Raw genomic sequence first — 18,085 nt, 5'->3', positions numbered from 1 at the left:
TTCTGCTCCTCATTTGGACCTTGGGAGCTCAGTCCGATGCTCTGTCTCTAGCTTAATCCATTGCCAGATGAAGGTTCTATGGTGATATGCAAAATATTCATCAGTATGACTATAGGATAGGGCCATTTCAGGCTCCCTCTCCTCAGCTGTCTCCTAGCTGGGGACATCTCCTGGGAGCACCTCTAGAGTCAAGTCTCTTGCCAACCCTAAAATGGCTCCCTTAATTAAGATATATACTTCCCTGCTCCCATATCCACTCTTTCTCCATCCCAACCGTCCCATTTCCCTAAGCTCTCCCCATCCTCCCCTTCTCAATTTTTCTCCCCAACTCCCCTTACCCCCACCCCAGCCCCACCTCCAAGTTTCCAATTTTAATGTAGGCTTTCTTAACCTCTTTACAGTTGTCACTGGATGTGGATAACGTTCTCTGAGAGGTTAGGTAAAGTGGGCCATCCTGTGCACTGCAGGAAGAATAGAAGCATCATGGAGTCACTGTCTATTGGACACCAAGGCCATATCCCTGGATGTATCCATCAGAGTCAATTTATTCCTCGGATATCCAATGAGCCTTATCAGACAAGCACAGAATTAGGATGTCCTTTTAAGGTTTTGTGAGATTGATAACATGAAATCTAGTCCTTTTAGAATGACAACGCCTTAAAATAGTTTGAATAAGCATGGTGATAGACACCTGTGGTTACAACACTTAGAAGGCTGAGGCATAAGGATGACCATTTCTAAGACAGCCTCAGCAGCTTAGAGAAACCATGTCTCATAAAGAAAGAAAGAAAAAGAACGGGTGGTGGGGACACATGCTTTTATTCCCCTCATTCAAGAGGCAGAGTCAGGTGGATTTCTGTGAGTTTGAAGTCACCCTGATCTACAGAGTGAGTTCCAAGACAGTCAAGGAGACAGTCAAGAGAGACCCTGTCTCAAAACACAAAATGAAACAAAGGGTTTTATTTTATTTATCTTTTGTTGTTATTGGAATTCACTAGGAATCTTAACAGAATACTTGCAGATCACTGACAGAGATTCTACCTCTAAGAATAAATAAGAAAAACAAGTGAATAGGAAAAAATACATGAAGTAGAAAGCCTACATGAAACAAGAATAACAGCTAAGTATGACAGCATAGCCCAATCCCTGACAAACAGATATTTAATCACCAACAGGAATGAACCCTTTCCAGGTGAAGGCAATGACGATATTGCTGACCTAAAGTACAAAGTCACCTGCGTGGCCAGGATAAAGAACCTCATGGGCTCCATTGTTCTCCTTCCCCTTCCCTCTGATTCTATTTCTACCTAAGTAGCTAGGAAATAAGTGAACGATAAACAAAACCAGTGAAGTCTGGGCCTTTGACTCAAGGCTGGGTCCAGCAGCATGCACGTGGTCATAAAAGGAGCCTCAACTGGGAAAAAATACTGGGGATGCAGATTGCAGGGAATAGAGGCAGCAAACTCCACACTGATGGTAGCCTTTAAATGTCAGTTACAAATCTGCTGGTGTGGCTCAGCAGTTAGAGCCTGCTTGGCAATTCTGAGAGCACGGATTCCACCCCCAACTCTAGATAACAAAGGCCATTTTAAACCACTTCTGCCTTGGGATTTCAATGCCTTTACTCCTTTATTTTATACCACGGGTCTGTTCTCAAATGGATACTTCTGAATCAGACATCCGTAAGAAAAACAAATTAAGGAAATATTTTTCAGTAGCCTGTTTTAATTGGGCTTTTTCGTCTGTGTGATTCTGATGGTGTGACCTCATATGCTTTTGCTGATCCTGGAGACAATGCCCTGCCCAAGACCTAGACATGATAAATACTCCTTGGATTAGTGCCTTTCCCGTGCAAAAACACAGAAGTCAACTCACTCTCCATCTCCACCCCCTTCATGAGTATTTGCCTAGGCCTAGTCTCCAGAGGTCCAGTTACTAGGTAAGTCTGGACTCACCCACTGAAATCATTCAAATTAGCAAGTCTTTAATTGGCTCACCTACCCTAACACCCTTCCTACCTACACAAATCACAACAAGGGGACTTTTCTATTACTCCCTAACCTATCCCTTCCTTATATCAACCCTCCACCCTCAGTCCACCCTAGTGCTTCCCAATGAGGCCAACTTCTCTCTTAGACACTATCAATTGTAAACTGTGTTTTCCAGATTCGCTATATAGGATCTGATGCCCTCTTCTGGAATGTAAGAATATATGCAGAGGGCTAAGGATAGGGCACAGAAGTTAAGAGCCCTGGCTATTCTTCCTGAGTCCAATTTCAAGCTACCAAAACATGGCTCAGAAAAATCAATAATAAGATCTGGTGCCATCTTACATCCGTCAGCATGGCTAAAATAAAAAACACCAATGATAGCCGTTGCTGGAGAGGTTGTGGAGTAAGGGGTACACTCATCCATTGATGGTGGGAATGCAAACTTGTGCAACCACTTTGGAAATCAGTGTGGCGATTTCTCAAGAAATTCAGGATCAACCTACCCCAAGACCAAGTAATACCACTCTTGGGAATATACCCAAGAGATGCCCTATCATATTACAAAAGCATTTGTTCAACTATGTTCATAGCAGCATTATTTGTAATAGCCAGAACCTGGAAACAACCTAGATGCCCTTCAATGGAAGAATGGATGAAGAAAGTGTGGAATATATACATATTAGAGTACTACTCAGCGGTAAAAAACAATGACATTGTGAATTTTGCATGCAAATGGATGGAAATAGAAAACACTATCCTGAGTGAGGTAACCCAGACCCAAAAAGATGAACATGGGATGTACTCACTCATAATTGGTTTCTACCCATAAATAAAGGACATTGAGTCTATAATTTGTGATCTCAGAGAAGCTAAATAAGAAGGTGAACCCAAAGAAAAACATATAGTCAGCCGCCTCTATATGGGAAGTAGACAAGATTGTCGGGCAAAAACTGGAAACTTGGGGGTGAGGTGGGATGGGGGTAAGGGGAAATGGGGTGAGAAAAGTGAGAAAGAGAGGATGCGGGGAGCTTGGGGGAATGAGATGGTTGGGATAAAGGAAGGGTGGATATGGGAGCAGCGAAGTTTATATCCTAATTAAGGGAGCCATCTTAGGGTTGCCAAGAGACTTGGCTCTAGAGGGTCTTGCAGGTGTCCAGGGAGATGTCCCCAGCTAGTACCTTGGGCAACTGAGGAGAGGGAACCTGAAATGACCCTATCCTATAGCCATACTGATGAATATCTTGCATATCACCTTAGAACCTTCATCTAGCAATGGATGAAGATAGAGACAGAGACCCACACTGGAGCACTGGACTGAGCTCTCAAGGTCCAAATGAGGAGCAGAAGGAGGGAGAACATGTGCAAGGAAGTCAGGACCGCGAGGGGTGCACCCACCCACTGTGACAATGGGGCTGATCTATTGGGAGCTCACCAAGGCCAGCTGGACTGTGACTGAAAAAGCATGGGATAAAACCGGACTCTCTGAACATGGCGGACAATGAAGGCTGATGAGAAGCCAAGGACAATGGCACTAGGTTACGATCCTACTGCATGTACTGGCTTTGTGGGAGCCTAGCCTATTTGGATGCTCACTTTCCTGGACCTGGATGGAGGGGGGAGAACCTTGGACTTCCCACAGTACAGGGAATCAGGATTGCTCTTCAGACTTGAGAGGGAGGGGGAATGGAGTGGGGGGAGGGGGAGAGGAGTAGGGGAAGGGGAAGAGGAGTGGGGGGAAGAGGAGTTGGAGGAGGGGAAGGGAAATGGGAGACGGGAGGAGGCAGAAATTTTTTCAACAAAAAAAAATAAAAATTAAAAAAAAAGATCTGTTGCCCTTTTCTGGTCTGCAAGCATATGCAGGCAGAAGATTGTAATGGCTTTGTTCCCCAAAATTACTGGTAAGGACTTTTAATTTGGGGGGTCTTTGTGGGGGCAGGGAAAGTAGCATAAAAGCTGCATTTCTGCATGTTCATTGGCCCAGTCTCACAAAATTTCAGGGACATTCACTTTTTTTTGTAGTTTTCCAAGACATGGTTCCCTTTGTGTAGCCCTGGCTGTACTGGAACTCACTCATTCTGCAGACCAGGCTGTCCTCCAACTCAGAGATCCTTCTTAAGTCTCTCAACTACTGGGATGAAAGACACACACCAAAGGCTATGCACATTTTCACTGATCAAGATTCTAGAAACTAGAGCTTTATGAACTAGAGAAGAAATGAAATTATATTCATGAAGATTTTACAGCACTCATTGTGAATACTAGCACCTTGCTTGTACAAATAAAACTATCCTGTCATAGAGTCACATGTTCCCAGGGATCTTAAAAAGGTAATGTAGCTTAAATTTAAATTTTTTTATGGAAGAAATAATTTCAGATACCAAACTCTATAAAAATACATAATATGGCTGGATGAGCAAGTACTATTTAAAAACTAGGCCAAATGCTAATTATTTGCAAATGACAGCTTTGTCTGTATTTGTATATGTTCCTGTATATCCTTGCATTTCTTGTTAATCATCCTGAAACAGTACTCTCCAAAGCAAAATTATTGTAAATTACAATTTCTGAAGATATATATATCATATAGTTCCTACTTTATTTACTATGATGCATAATGTGTTCACTTATGGCCATGGCTTTTGTTTTGTTGCACTTTGTTTTTACTCAACCACAGGAATACTAAAACTTCATCTATAGTCTAGAATGATAAAGGAAAGAACTAATATAAAAAACAATAGAAAACAAGATAGATATCCATTTCAGTTTTTGCAACCCAACACAGTTCATCAAGGTTTAGTCTTTGAACAACGCATGGAACTAGAAACATTCCAGCCATGTCTCTTAAGTTGGTGCATACTCTAAGCTGAAGATATGCGTGAGTACCTTTAAGTTCTCTTCAATTTTTTTTTTTTCTGTTTTTCAGACTTAGTGCCTTGTCCCTAACACCCTCCTGCTTTCATTGGGCCAATGCTGAGATTACAGGTATTTCTAATACAGCAAGAACAGCAAAATTCTTTTTGTGAGCTATTGTATTTTTGAAACTTATGTGTATGTGCAGAAGGTGTGTGTGTTCACAAAGTCTACGTAAATGGAGTGCCTAAGCCACTGTATTCATGGGGAACAGAGGACATACTTTCTCAGTTGGTTTTCAATTTTATCCTTGTCTGATATAGGGTTGCTCTTGATTCTGTGTTTGGAATGCACAATCCAAAGTAGCCAATCTACTTTTTGTAAATTTGTTCACATCCCCTTTTGGATTCCTATTGCTTAAAAAAAGAAGGAAAGACACATGGACACCTATCCGTGGCTAGCTATTTCTAGAAACTAGACTTGGGAAAGCTGAGAGAAGTGCCAAAGAGGGCAGAGCGTAGGACTGTTGAGGGTTGGGGATATTTTATGTGTGCTGGTGTTTTACCATGGAGGTTAGTGGGCAGACCCATTGTGCCTATGAACACCTGTTTCTGTTCCATGGGTCCTAGGTGACCTGCGCCAAGGCCAACTTGGCAGCCGTTGCATTCACACTGGGGGACAGGGTTAAGGAAGGAGTTACTGAATCTCTGACAGGAGTAGGGGGCGGCTCTCAGAATACTCTGGCTGCACAGCTAGGTGGTGACCCTGTGCTCCATGTTCCCAAGTCCACGAATTGGAATTTGATTCTCAGGCACCTCCCCTGTGGTCCAGATTGGCATACAGTGGTTGTAGTGGCGTGCAGGCTGGCAAGCAGAGCTCCCCTGGAACCAAAGGCAGAGCCTTCATGGGCTGGCCTAAGCACAAAGCCCAGTGTCTCAAGGCAGTGTGGTGGAGAAGCCTTTGAGGTCCATGAAACCCATCTCTGCACAGAACTCCTCTACCCCCTCAGGGTCTACAGGCCCTTGGATACCTTGCAGCAGGCCTAGACACCCATCACTGGCCAATCCTGGCCTAGTTGCTTGGTTGACTGCCATCTTGGAGCGTGGCTAGCTGGGGTTGGCATTTTTTTTTTCATTTTTCTTTTTTGCTTTGGAAAGGGCTAAGGGAGTGTACCCTTGCCCTGGGACAGTTGGCATTCTCAGTGCACTACTGCCATCAAGCGGAATTATTTTTGTTGATCCCGCCAGCAGCTCCTAGGTGCTTCTGTGAACATGACTGTGGACTGGCTAAAGCGTAGCTCCCATAGTGTGCCCAGTGCGCCTAAGCCAATCTCCTGAATCTCCATGACCCACGAGAGGTGTTGGAGCAAGCTGGATCTAGGTCAGCTGCACAAGCACAAGGCCCTTGGTTTGCTCTCCACGGGAAGCACATTCTCCTGGGTCCCGAGGCTGCCCTGTCTGGCAGGATCAGAGAACCACTCTTCAGGGGATTCTGCATCCTGGGCTGCCTCTGATTTCCTTTGGCGACCTTGTGGTGCCCGCCAGCCCGCATTTTGTGCACAAGTCCGCCCAGGGAACCCCTATCTTTTGGCTGAGCCTCCACAGCAGCACACACAGCTCCCTTCCGGAAACTGCACACACTATCCAGAATCTCTGACCAGATGCTCAGTGCCAGGTAACCATTGTGACACAATGTCTGTCATCCACATAACTCCCTCCCCGCCATCCTCTCTCTTCTCTATCTGCAGGCTCTCTCTGGATTTTCTTTGCTTTCTCTTAGAAATGGCTTTCTACTTGAGCTGTTCTGGGCTCACAGTTCAGGGACCCGGACCTGCCAGAAGAGGTTTCTGATCAACAACTACTTCCCCCAAACCCTACAAGGGGTCTGGAATGCACCCCTTGTACCACCTGCTTATATGTACGTAGTGGGCACCGAGCTCAATTTGATGTGGTGGCTCAGGGTGAATCTGAGTAGAAGCAGCCAGAGTAGGGTGTGGAATGCAGGGTGCGCAAAAGAGGCCAAGCAGGCCTGTGGGTACCATCCAGACCAGATTTCACTGCCCTTGCCCCCCTGACAAACCCCCTCTCTTTGATAAGGGGCATCCATGTAGGCGGCATATACCTGCCTTCTCCTGCCTAGGCCAACCTGCATAATACCCAGTTAGAAGACATAGGGTCAAGGGTTAAAAAGCCTCTTCTCCTGCTCTGCGCTGTCTAGGTATCATCTCAGTTAGAAGACTACTTGTAAGTGAAGGCGTATTCGACCACTGAAAGAACCAGACCAGCTCAAAACAACAGATATAATTTAATAATTGAAAAAACGGAAAACTCACTCTACCGGAGAAAGTCTGAAGTTCAAACGGGCCAGGCGATCACCGCCCGTGCAGAGCCCCGTGCACCTATCTCCCCTGTTTATCTACCTGGCTCTAGGTGGCCACACCCAAGCCAGATGTGATTGGCTGAGCTTCCACATCATCTCCCCCTTTTGTCTAAACAAGGTCGAACCAAACCCAATACAACTATATACAATAGGAATAGATACCAAATATGAAATTACAAGCAATAAACAATATTAAGCAAGAAACACATAACAAAAGTTTTACTAAGCATTCTATTTCAAGGAGTCAAAATAATGTATTGAAATTAAGTTTAGCTAAATCATGAGGAGGGTAACTACAATTATCTAATCTTCAACTCCATCAAAGATCTGAGAAGGGAAGTTATATTACTTGACTAAACAGAAAGTACAATCAAGAAACTTCCAAAATGTGCAACAAATGACAGAGACAACTGACTACCTGGGCAATCACCCAAGGTCATTTGCAATGTTGAAGCAACCAACTTTGGCTAAGACCTAATGTAACTGACATACCATTTTCAAAGGCAAGAAACTTCAGATCTTACCCTGTCTTGGCAGGATATGACAGTTCTGTTTTATCCATTTACGGTGTATCTCTGTCAGTGATCGAGGTATGGCCTTTTCTTTGCCCAAGGGCCAGTTCTGCCAAGAAAAAGATGAGCTCCAAGTGGAGTGTCTTTGGTGCTCAACAATCTCTCGGGAATAGATTGGTGTTGCCAGGAGCGATTGTGTCTCACTACCACAGAACTCTAAATTAGCTTAAATGCCACTTTTTACAGCTCTTTGAGAGGTTGAAGATTATACTATCTACACTGAATATAATCTCTATGTATCTAAAGAACATGGTTAGCCTATCTATAAATATGACAGACATAGATGACTATTGATCTACAATTCTCAATACCTATCTAACTTAAAAACTAAGACAATAAGCAACTGTGCAATAAATAAGAACAATGACATTCAAATGTAAACAATGTATAAACATCTTGATCAGAGGTAGAAATGTACATCGCAATATGGTATATATATATATATATATAATATTTTAAACAGGGGTAGAAACATATTCACATACAATATTCAATATCATTTAACTTTGTATCAATATACAAGAATCGATACCAATATAACCAATACTAAAATCAATAACTCACAAATACCAATCTGTTATCCCATCACCAATCATCCCTCTTTTTTTTTTCTTCAAGAACACCCCTGAGCCTATAAAATACCTCCCCTATCCTTCAACCACATACCAATTATAACCAACCCCTAAATGATGTCCCTAAACCTGAGGACAAACTCTGCTGGGAGAGGGGACGTTGTCCTCTAAAATTGCTTCCAGCTGTCATGGGGGCAGCGTTCTTCCTAGGGGGTCCTGTGAAAGTAAATGATGGTTAAATTGCAAGATTAATATTTGGTCTGGTAAAATTGCAAATAGTGTCTGAGTATTTTGTGGAGGTCTGGCCAGAATGTTGTAAAAGATGTGCACCATTTCTGCTAACCAAGTTGGAATTGTCTTGTGCAGCTGGTACCAAACAGGTCTTGTAGTAGCGCTATCAACATCATGATGTCATATTAACCAGGTGGATTTGATGTTGTGGGGCCCCATCTTCTTCCTGGAAACTTCAAAGATTATTACAGGAAAATTTATTGTTTCTTATGGGAAACTTAAGCATTATCTATAAAGACATATACAAGCATATATATTCAATGAAAGGTATGATAAAGGCAGAAACAGATATGAGGAAAGGCAAAGAAGGTTTATATTATTACTATTATTATTATTATTATTATTATTATTATTATTATTATGTCCCATATCATGGATCTTGACACGAGACAGAAACTCTGGTATATCTCTTACCAACAGGCTTGGAATTGGAGAGGATCTAAGCCAGAGCTGAGCCAGAGCTGAGCCAGAGCTGAGCCAGAGTCCAACTCCAAAACCAGCTCTATATATTTATAAATAAATACAAACTAATACATATTTAAAACTATGTTTAGAATAATTTAACTTATGGAACCTATTCAATTTTTTTGGTAATCCTTATTAGGTTGTAAATAGTTTCCATCTGTCAGTATTCAAACATCCAGGGTCCCTTGAATTTTTTGAAGATGAGTGTTTTCCTGCGGAGATAAGAAGAGAACCCTGTCCCCATCTAATATGTTTTTCTTACCACTGGTATGATTATCATCATTGTGGATGAATTGTCATTTCTTCTTTATAAGAGGTTCCTCCTCTTCAAATCGAGCCTTTATTAATTTTGATGATATCCACAATTTTTCTTCTCCTGTGGAAACAAGAACAAAACCCCTTCCCCAAAGCAGCACATCTCCTGGCTTCCATTGTGAGGTCAGCACATCCTTGAAATAAACTGGTTGATTTAATTCAGCAGACTTTTCCATTATCCAATGTCTTTCTGCAGCCCTTGTCTCTTTCTCATTAGCGTTGAGAAAATTCAAGGTTAATAAACATTATGTAATCTATTTCTGTGGGTATTTTCCACCCCTTTCTGTTTGTTTAACATATCCTTTATAGTTCAAATTAATCTTTCTATGACTGCTTGATCTGTAGGATTGTATGGTATACCTGTAACATGCTTAATATTATAATAAGCAAAAAACCATTTTATTTTCCTAGGGACATAAGCTGGACCATAATCCATCTTTATTTGTGCAGGTATACCCATGATGGCCATGACTTCTAATAAATGAGTGATTACTGAATCAGCTTTTTCTGAGCGTAAAGCAGTTTCCCATTGAAAATCTGAATAAGTGTCAATGGTGTGGTGTACATATTTTATTTGCCAAATTCCACAAACTGGAACACATCCATCTGCCAGATTTCATTCCTTTGAGTACCCTTTGGATTAGTCCCTGCAGGTAGTGGTGTTTGGTTATAGAAAGAGTAAGTAGGGCATTTCTTTATAATCTCCTTAGCTTGTTGCCATGTAATAGAAAACTCTTTCTTCAAGCCTTTGCTATTGATGTGATGTTTTTAATCTGATGCAAGCATGCAGGCCAGCCGGAGGGGAGCCGGGGCCTGTGAGAGGGCCGAAGTGCGCAACAACAGGGTACGCGGAATGGGGTGTGCAAAGATGCGGGTATCTATGCCCAAATGAACGTGGCGCGGCCCCAACTGGCCAGAGCCTTAAAAGGGCTCTAAAAAGCCCCACGTTGGGCGCCAAGTGTAAGTGAAGGCATATTGGACTGCTATATGCTAAAATAACCAGACCAGCTCAAAACAACAGATATAATTTAATAATTGATAAAACAGAAAACTCACGCTACCAGAGAAAGTCTAAAGTCCAAACAGGCCAGGTCATCACTGCGTGCTCAGAGTTCCATGCACCTATCTCCCCTGTTTATCTACCTAGCTCCAGGTACCCAAGCCAGATGTGATTGGCTGAGCTTCCCTATCAACTACTCAGAGAAGGCTCTGAAATTAACAGAGGATACCACCTGGCCTCCTTGAACTTTTCACTCTGGTGTGTGTGTGTGTTTGGTTTTACATTGTCCCTGGCCAGGAGACTAGTCCTGGGATAGGCCATAAGAAGTGCCACAGAGGTCCCAGTGTGTAACAGGTATGGTGGTCAGCTCAGGGTTAAAGGGGTATGGCACATTGGCATGTGGCTGAAGACTTTTAAGGCTCCATCCTTCAGTTCCAACTCATGTGGGCATAAGTATGGAGTGGTCCAGTACATGGTGTATGTTTGCAGGGTGGGTGGTATATGTAAGTGCAGCTTAGTGGATGAGAGCACTTTGTGGAAACCATATGGAAGTGGCAGTACCCTTATTAAGAGTAACCCACATGGCATTTCTAGGAACTCAGTGCCCACTGCCCAACACAAACATATGCCCCCCCCCACTCCCTGGGAGCTGCATTTCTAGCTTCAGAGCAGATGCCTCCAGGAGTCTTGGTAGAGAGGGAGAGTTGGAAGAGCATAGAGAGGGTTGTCTCCAGGAGGCCACGAGAGTGGTCTTCTTTTAGGGGCCATCATTGATGTTCTCAGCAGTGTGGAAGTGTGGAGGTGGACCTCTGAGTGCCTGCAAGGGTAGGATTCCTGTTGGGCAGTGAAAAGCATTTCCCAAATGAACAAGGTATATCACCTGGTTTCCAGACAAGCCTTTGCAGAAAGAGTTGTCTTGCGTATTTATACCAGATGATACGGAATTCATTATACATACAGGTTCATGATATAATCAGAAATGGACTTTGCCACATATACATAACACACATCCAATCCCATACCTGGTCCTCTAGCACAAAGTAATGCAGAAACAGATTGATTATTGATTGAAAGTGTGCTGAAGGCCTCAAAATTCATAATAAACATCATGTCAATAGCAAAGTTTCAAAGAAAGTTTTCTATTACATGGCAACAAGCTAAGGAGATTATAAAGTGATGTTCTACTTGCTCTTTCTATAACCAGACACCATTACCAGCAGGGAGTAACCCTAAGGGTACTCAAAGGAATGAAATCTGGCAGATGGATGTGTTCCACTTTACAGAATTTGGGAAATTAAAATATGTACACTACACCTTTGAAACTTATTCAGGTTTTCAGTGGGCAACTGCCTTGAGCTTAGAAAAGGTTGATTTAGTAATCATGCATTTATTAGAAGTTTTGGCCATCATGGGTATACTTACACAAATAAAGACAGACAATAGTCCAGCATATGTGTCTAAGAAAATGAAACAGTTTTTTGTTTATTGTCCTATAAAGCATATTACAGGTATACCAAACAATCCTACAGGTCAGGCAGCTATAGACAGATCAAATTGAACTATAAAGTATATGTTAAACAAACAGAAAGAGATGGAAAATACCACCAGAAATAGATTGCATAATGTTTTATTGACCTTGAATTTTCTTAATGGTAATGAGAAAGGAACAACACCAGCAGAGAGACATTGGATAATAGAAAAAAAACTTCTGAATTAAATCAGCCAGGATATTTCAAGGATGTGCTGACCTCAAAATAAAAAACAGGAGATGTGATACATTGGAGAAGGGACTTTGTGCTTGTTTCCAAAGGATAATAAAATCTATGGATACCATCAAAATTGATAAAGATTCAGTTTGAAAAAGATAAACCTCTTGAGAAGTAAATTTGACGGCTTATTCACAGAGGTGACAATCATACAGATGGTAAGAAAACTTCATAAGGGTTGGGGCAGGTTTCTGTTCTTGTCTTTGCAAGAAAATATTTATCTTCAAAGACTGGAGAGACCTTGGACATCTAGATGCCTAAAGATAAAAAGATAGCTATCCAAAAAGAATCAACAAGCAAAGAGAAATCTACCTTATGATGCTGTATTATCTGCATGGTAAAATGTGATTATTTGTACATGTATATGCATCTCTATTAAAAATAAGGGCTGGGCGCAGGCGCAGTCCGACAGCTCTCGGTTGAGAAGGTGCGGCCGCTGCGTGGGAGATACGAAATTAAATGAACCCATGCCCTTTATCACCATAGAGATCCTGGAGAATCAATTCACATGTGCTCTGTCTCAGAGGCAGCAGTTGGACAGCAACATACTCTCTCCCTTGTGAACATTAACAGGGAATTTTAAAAACATGTTTAACTATGGGTTCAAATTGAAGAAAGATATTTGAGTCATTATGGAGAGGAAAGCAGTTGTGCAAAGTTTCCAAGTAAATCAGAGAGAAGAGGAGCCCTAGTGCGGTAAGACCGAAGCAAGCTTATTCATGAGTGTCTCCTCTGTGGACATGTTTCCAGATCGCTCTTCACTCCCCTAAAGGCAAACCTGAAAACCTCAAAATGGGTGGAACGATGGATAAGTCAGATGATGATTTCAAAGAACTGTGTGCCAGCTTTTTCCAAAGCGTGAGAAAAAATGCAACCAAAGAAGTGTCAGGAGAAAGGAAGAAGCCGAAGGCTGCCGGTAGCTCTCAGAAGAGAGGCAAACTGAAAGAAACCAGTCAAGCTGCCGCCAGGAGCAAAAGCCTTCAAGGCCCTTCAGAGAAGAAACCTCCATCAGGCAGCTAGGCCTCTAGGACTAAAAAGCAAGGGGCACCCAAATCCCAAGAAGGGGACCCAGCTCTCCCTGTGCATGGAAAGGGCGGTGTCCTTGCTCCTGCCCCACAGCCTGTGTTGTGTGAGAGAGCACAGCGCATTCAGACAGGTAACCAGCAGGGCCACTGGGACCCACTGCCAGATCTGGTTCTGGAGAGCGAACCACGTGATGTGTGCTCCTGTAAACCGAGGCTCAGAAAACTTGCTGTAAAAGGCCAGGTGGCATATACCTCTAATCCCAGCATTCAGGAGGCAGGGGCTGAGTGAGGCCAGCCTGGTCTACATACTGAGTTCTGGGACAGCCATGGCTATGTAAAGAGATCCTATCTCAAACAAAACAAAAAGTCAGAGAATAAATACTTTGTTTTTACAGATCATATAGTTTGTGCAGCAACTGCAATTGGCTTTCTTCGTCTATGGGTTCACCCTCTATCACATGGTCAACATTTGAGGAAAGAAATAGGCTGTGCTTAATGTCTTTTTTCCTCTCTCTCTCTCTCTCTTTTTTTTTTTGTTTGTCTTTGTTCTTTAGCAATACAGTGTAGGGACTTTTTGTAGCATTTACTGTGTAGTGGGTGTTATATTAATCTGTAGCTGAATTAAAGCATACTAGGTGTACACAGGTTAAACGCAGATAGTGTACTTTGTTTTTGTCTTTATGGGTTTTTTGTTTTGTTTTTTATTTTGTTTTTTTGTTTTGGTTTTTTGAGACAGGGTTTCTCCGTGTAACAGCCCTGGCCCGCCTTAGAATTAGCTCTGCAGACCAGGCTGGCCTTGAACTCAGAGAGGTCCTAGACTGATCTCCCCTAGGCACAGAGGCCAGCTGTTCTTAATGGCTGCTGTAGTGCCAGACCAGCTATTGATGATGTGGACATGAACGGGTGTGGCCTTGTGACAGTATAAAGCAAGGCCAGCCCTGGGACCACAGTTTGTGCATCCCTTTGTTAGTTTCCTGTGAGTATGTTTAGGAGCTCTGTGCTCCATTTGCTGTAGATGTTTATGAAGTTGACAGTAGTCATGTCAGCCTAAAAATAATGGTGCTTTTTGTATTTTTGTGAATTAATTCTAAGGTTGGGATGGGTCAGCCAATTTGGTTAACTGAGGAGGCTTTCAGAGGGTGCACTACAGGTTCAGGTTCCCTGCCCTGTCACCCTTGGCATGCTCAGCCGTGTGCTTGCCATAACTACCCTCTTCACACAGAACTGAAACCAGCCTCACACGTGTGATGTGTTCTTCAGGCTTCTGATTTCTGTCTCTGATTCCCTCACCTTCTCTGTGTCCTCAAAAAAAATTTTCTAGTGTGGGTGCAGAGTCTTTCAGCAGTGGTGGTAAAGTCTGAGCCACTGGAGACCGCTGAAGGCCCGCGGAAAGCTGTCCAGTTATTCTGAGTACTCGTACTCCCTTTGTGCAGCTGGTGAAAGCGCCACGTGATTTGCACCTACATACGTGTGAAATTGGCTGGTAGCTTCGGGGGTTCCGGAATCCCCACGGAAGGCCATAGATGAATCTCAAGTTAAAGAATTGGCCTAGAAAGAGACAAACACTTGTCATTAGTATTTCTTTAATAAGAGCTTTATTGAGGTATTACTCAGATTCCATAATTTTATTCTTAAAGTGTACAGCTTAGTGTTTTTTTTTTTTTTTTTGGTTTTTCGAGACAGGGTTTCTCTGTGGTTTTGGAGCCGGTCCTGGAGCTAGCTCTTGTAGACCAGGCTGGTCTCGAACTCACAGAGATCCGCCTGTCTCTGCCTCCCGAGTGCTGGGATTAAAGGCGTGCGCCACCACCGCCCGGCCCAGCTTAGTGTTTTTGTACATTCAGAGTGTGCAACCACCACTACCGCCACCTAGCTTGAGAGTATTTGCATCACCCTCTGAGCTCATCAGCAGTCACTGGACCCAGTCTCCCGCCACTGCTGGGTCTCTTGCCACAGTGCGCGGGCCAGTGAGTCAGGTGAAGGCTGAACTGGCTGGTAAAGGGGTTTTGGATTTGAGTCCGACCTGAAGGACAAATGCTCTGCATATTTTCCTCCTGCCAGAGAGTGCTCCCAATGGCAGCTCCCAGCCCCTTCCGTCCTGCTTCACCACGACTGCCGTGCCAAGTCCCTCCAAACCCAGAGCCTCGGAACTGGTTCTCCAACGGATGAAGCAGTTCAAGAGAGCAGAGCCTGAGTGCGGCATGCTTCAGAAGACTCCTCCCTAAAGACCACACTGGAAGAAAATGTCCCAAGAAGCCCTCAAGTGGAGACAGTTGCAGAAAACGGTATGGTGAGCATGTTCTGCTTCCTAACACAAGACTGTAAGAAAGGGAGACAGAAGGAGCCTGTTGGCTTCATTTCTGTACACAGGTTTCCTGTCTGTGTTTATCTCACCCCTCATTGGAGCTAGCCAAAGAACGAATGTCCCTGTAAAAACTATTTATTACTTTTAATTATGTGTATGTATGTGTCTGTGTGGGTGTATGTACACGGGAGTGCAGTATCTGTGGAGATCAGAAGTGTAGGCGGGATTTTCCTGTGCGGGCAGCTGCTCCCCAATAACCACTCAGAAACTTAATATTAATTGCAAACGCTCGGCCGATAACTGAGGCTTGTTACTAGTTAACTGTTACATTTAAATTAACACACATTTAAAAAAAATAAAAAATAAATAAATAAAAATAAGGGCTGACTTTGGAGCTGGACAATGACTATCCTTCTTTAAATCTAAGCATGTTGTTAAAAGAAAAATTCAGATTTTCTGTCTCATGTCAGGAGCCATCTGGTATGGGATAGAAAGAAGATAGATTTTAAGGGAATAATTTACTTTTCTCCATGCCCATTTTGTTTATATCATATCTTTCACTGAATATATGTTTATATGAATAATGCTTAAGTTTTCCACAATGAACAGTAGATTTTCCTGCGGTAATCTTTGAAGCTTCCAGGAATAAGTTGGGGCCTCACAACAACAACTCCACCTGGTTGATATGACATAATGATGCTGATAGTGATACTATGAGACTGTTTTTTGGGTACTAGCTGCAGGAATGGTGCACATTTCTTACAAAGTTCTGGCAAGAACTCCAAACAAGAATTTCAAAACAAACAAACAACAAACAGACCCTATTGACTACTCAGAGACCATTTGTAATTGTATAAAACAGCAATCTTAAGCATAATTTTACTTTAATAGGATCCCATAGAAAAAACATCATCCCCATGACAGCAGGAAGCAATTTTAGAAAGCAATATCCCCTCTCCCAACAAAGTTTGTCCTCACAGTTATAGACACTATTTAAGGGTTGATTATTTCCTGTATAGGGTTGGGAGATGGGGTGGAAACTATGTAGGCCTAGAGATCTCAACAAAAAGAGATGATTGAATGGGATAATAGGTAATTTAGTGTGATATTATCACACTAATAATAGTAATAATAGTGAGTAACAGAATGAATTCTTGTGAGCTATTATTTATGGACAATTTACACTGTTATAGTTTCTTGTATATTGATACAAGTTCAAATTATATTTGTTATTTCTGTTTACAATATTTGTCCACCTATGCAAAATTATTTTGTCATATTTTAGGTATGTTTCTACCTCTAAGACCTTTTGTATATGGATACAGTTTTAGGATATATTTATTATATTGCATTATATATTTCTACCTCTGATCAAGGTTGTTCACATTTTGAGGGCATTTTCCTCCTTTATTGCACAGTTGTTTAAAGATTGTTTAATATTCTGATATGAAGTCTTAATCTTTAAGTTATATAGGTATTAAGTACTATAGGTCAATAGTCATTCATGTTTGTTATACTTTTAGTCAGATTAATTAGGCTTTTTAGGTACATAGAGATTGTAGTCTGCATAGATAGGTAACCTTCAACCACTTCAAAGAATTGTAGGGTATTACATTTAAATAACTTAAGATTCTGTTGACATGAGACACGATTGCCCCTGGCAGCACTGATCTATTCCCAAGAGAGTCTTTAGCATCAAAGACACTACACTTGGAGTTTGTCTTCTTCTTGGAACAACTGGAATTTGGGCAAGAAACTTTCCATGCCTTGACCACTGAGAAAGTGCATGATATCTGTACTGAACAACCAGGGTATAAGAAAAAAGACTGTCAAATCTTGCAAAGACAGGATAAGATGGTTTTGAAAAATTCCCTGCCTCTGGAAGATAGAAAAGTGCCCCCAATGCCTGTGAATCCTTCTTGTCTGTGTAGTCAAAGGGAGACAGAAATCCTTGACAAAAATCCGACATAGCACCAAAATAAATAAACAAAAGCCTTTTATCCAGCAAGAACAAAAAGTGCTCAAAGTAAAATTGAAAAAATGTGTGCAACAAGCAAAGCAAGTTTCTCTATCAGTGAGATAACATCACCTGCTAAATAAACATGACCTTTCAAGGAATCAACTTGTCTAAGGGTTTCCAAAATCATTCTGTGTAACTATACTTCAGCTTCATCATTAGAATGAAAGTGAATGTCCCATGCAGAGCCACTAATACGAGCCATTAGCCATATTATGCCTTCAGGGAAATTATATAACCTTCCAAAACAACAAATATGTAAATGTTATAGCATCCAACATGTAAACCAAGACAAAGCAATTGTTTAAGGCCATAAGGGCTACATTCAGGAGTCCAACTGTGTGTTCTGAATTGGTGATCTTAACCAAAAGTAGATAAAAGTATTTGAAAAACAACTTGCTTCTGTACTATAAGAACATTATTTTTCTTATCCTTGTTCCCTGATATATACATATATATGTATATACATACATATATACTAATATTTACATAATAATAACACTGCTGTATTATTAAGCAGTCTAGAGATGATATACATAC

The sequence above is a fragment of the Chionomys nivalis genome, chromosome X (genome assembly GCF_950005125.1).
Source record: "Chionomys nivalis chromosome X, mChiNiv1.1, whole genome shotgun sequence".
Classification (NCBI taxonomy): Eukaryota; Metazoa; Chordata; class Mammalia; order Rodentia; family Cricetidae; genus Chionomys; species Chionomys nivalis.
This window is presented reverse-complemented; position numbering follows the sequence as displayed.